The sequence below is a fragment of the Bison bison genome, unplaced genomic scaffold, assembly GCF_000754665.1.
Source record: "Bison bison bison isolate TAMUID 2011002044 unplaced genomic scaffold, Bison_UMD1.0 scf7180017864295, whole genome shotgun sequence".
NCBI classification, from domain to species: Eukaryota; Metazoa; Chordata; class Mammalia; order Artiodactyla; family Bovidae; genus Bison; species Bison bison.
The window spans coordinates 1,848,782-1,852,096 of NW_011494867.1; the positions used below are offsets into that span (position 1 = coordinate 1,848,782).

At 42.7% G+C, this 3,315-nt stretch overlaps 1 protein-coding gene across 1 annotated transcript in view; it reads left to right on the forward strand.

Annotated features, from left to right (window-relative positions):
• Positions 1 to 3,315, forward strand: part of ZFP1 (ZFP1 zinc finger protein) — a 12,999-nt gene that overhangs the window by 4,032 nt on the left and 5,652 nt on the right. The window lies entirely within an intron of this gene.

The following is a 3,315-nucleotide window of genomic DNA, read 5'->3' on the forward strand; positions in this document are numbered from 1 at the left end:
GTAGTACCAAGACCGCCCCGCCACCTGCAGCTTCACTCGCTAGGAGCCTTGTGTTTGTCCCCGCACCAAACGTAGCTTGGGCATATATTCTGTGATTACGGATCATTCAAGTGATACAGAAGTGAGACCTTTCTCCTGAGGTCGAGGGTGTGCAGACAGGAAGAAGAGGCTCAGATGAAAAGGAAAGAATGAAGTTTGGGGGACTCTGGAGAGGGAGGGCACTAGCCCACCCTTAAAATACCACCCGATCTTCCACGCGCCCTGTCACAACCACCCGCTCCATGTTCCAGGTTCTTTCTCAGCTGTCAGCCCAGTGGTCAAGCCGTATGTTTCTGAGCCCAGAGTCCTGCCTCTGGTGAAAGAACACGCAGTCGGAGCACAGCCAGCCCCTCGAGGTGTCCAGGCTCTGCGCCTCTTGATCAGGCTGTAGTTGCCCAGTGGGGTCCTGCCGGCGGGTTTCTGTCCCCTCTGTGAAGCAGCCAGTTTGGGCCAGAGAGTCGGAAGCCCATGCTGAGCAGCCCCATCTTCAGGCCATCTCAGACGCCGAAGCCCCCGAGTGGACGGCAGGCCTCCGGTGGGCGGGTTCTGAAGGCACGCTGGCCTCTGCCGCTCTCGGCCCACGCAGTGGAGTTTGGGGACCTCCGGCCGATTTCCTCCCTCGGGCTCTGTCTGCAGTGAAGTTACCTGCAGAAGTTGAGGGTCTCATGGAGAAAGAAGATCTTTGAGTCAGTGTACCTCAACCCTGAGAAATTCATATCAAAGATGAACCCGAAATACTATGTTTGTCTCCTTTGTTTCTAGAGAGAAACAGCTCTAGTTTTCTAACTCAGATAAAGTTATTTTCTTTGAGTACCTAACTTGTACTCATGTAGTTCGTGCTAACAGAAATACAGAGAGAACAATTTCTGGTCTAAAAAATCATAACATCTAATGGGGAGAGTAAGAGAAATAAGTTGTTTTTTTTTTTTTTAAGAAAGCAGAGTGAAATATATGCCGCATGAGAAGTATAACCAAAGTCCACGGTTTAAAAGAGGAGGGACTCAACTTATGGAAGGTCCCATCTAAGCAATCTGTGACCTGACCTAAGTGGGAGAATCTGTGCATAGACAGTGGAGTCAGGGGAAGGAGGGATGGAGGAGGAATTTAAAATGTGTTGAACGCTGGGCTAGTCACTAATTTAAGAGATAATGGACAATGTTTCTAAATCCAGCCAATCCTATAGTTAGAGCTATACTTTAGAAAAATCATGCTAGCTTATAATGTGTAGTAGATGAGAATAAGAAGAGACAGGAAATAAGAGTTAGGAAGCGTTGGTAGCAGCTGAGATGCAGTGAAAGGAAGCAAAGGTTAGACTCAAGGGGTCTACAGCTTGCCTCTAAGGGTGAAGACTGATCTTGGTCCTCAGTACTCAGTTTATTCCTTGGGAAATTCCCAGTGTTCCTGTTTTTGTAACAGATTTCAGAAGTGATCTGAAAATGGGAATGAATACTTACTGCTGGGAAAATCTTGACTCTGTGATTGCTGACCTCAGTGATACTGATCCTAGGCATAGATGACCTACCACCAGCATTCTCCGCTCCCAGGCCACATGGCTAAAGATTCCTATAAGATGTCATAAAACAATACTTCTGGGTTACCTGAAAATTCATGCAATATGACTGGGTCATTTGTAGTGTTCAGATCTTGATCTCATATTTTTTTTCTTCCTCTAAGTTTTCCTGGGCTTCCCAGGTGGCACTAGTGGTAAAGAATCTGCCTGTCAATGCAGGAGACGCAAGAGACGCAGGTTTGATCCCTAAGGTCGGGAAGATGCCCTGGAAGAGAACATGGCAACCCACTCTTTCTTGCCAGGAAAACCCCACAGACAGAGGAGCCTGGCGGGCTACAGTCCGTGGGGCTGCAGAGAGTCGGACATGACTGAGCATACACACGTAACTTCCTGAGTCTGAGAACTTTTAAGATCTGTTCTCTCAGCAACTTTCAGGCATGAATACAGTATCGTTCCCACAGTCAGCATGCTGTGCGTTACCTGACTGACTTTATAGGGGGATTTGTGCCTTTTGGCCCCTTTTGCCTGATTTTCCTTCCTCCACCATCCAGCCTCTGACAGCCAATCTGTTCTCTGTGTCTACATGCTTGTGGGGTTTTTTTTTTGGTTGGTTTTTAGATTCTGCATATAATTGAGACCATATGGTATTTGTCTTTATCTGACTTAAGTTCATGTAGCATAAGGTCCATACTGTCACAAATGGCAAGATTCCATTCTTCTTTATGGCTGAATGATATTCCATCAATGGATACTGAGGTTGTTTGCATATTCGGTTTTTGTAAATTATACTGAAATAAACACAGTGATAAGTCATCCCTCGGTATCCTCGATGGACCTTATATAAGTCCCTTATATAAAAAGCGTGGTATTTGCATACAATCCACATACATCCTCCCAGGCACTTTAAATCATCTCTAGATAACTTGAAGTGCCTTGTACAATATAAAGGACATGTAAGTAGCCTTGTCTTTATATATGTGAGTAGGCAGCACACCTATAAGAACGGCTGTTCACTGTGATTTTGATTCGCATTTCCCTGACGACTAGTGATTCTAAACACCTCATGTACCTGTTGGCCATTTGTATGTCTTCAGAAAAATGTCTGTTTCCTCTGCCTGTTTTTTAATCAGATTGGTATTTTTTTCTGCTAAGTTAACCCCTCATCAGGTACATGACTTGCAAATATTTTCTCTCATTTGGTAGATTGCAAGAAAATATTTGCAAATCGTATCAGATAAGGTTTTCGTTTTGTTGATGGTTTCCTCTGCTGTGCAGAAGCCTTTTAGTTTGTAGTCTCACTTGTTAGTTTTTATTTGTCTGCCTTTTTTATGGTTTGGATATAGTAGAGAGATCTTTACCTATGCCTGATAGTTTATCTTATAATTGGAATTTCATATTCTACCTTTAAATATTCAAAGCTTTAACTCTTTAAATATTGTTTAGTTTGAGACCACGAAAATAATACCTATATGAGCATCATCACTAACTGGAAACATTAAATACTGCATATTAATATTTAATCTTAGTATCTGCCAAATATGACAATGCTGGAATTTATGGGAATCTGAATAAATGCGTTAACTTTTATAAAGATATTTTTGGAGGCATGACAAAACAATGAAATTTTACAGTTTGTGTCGTATGTAAATTTTAAAGATGATTCTTTTACAACATAGAGTATGTTTTTATGTGTCCTTCCTGCATCACCAAATGCTAATCATATCAGAATAAATAGCAATATGCCATTTCAGGGATCAGTTTCATTC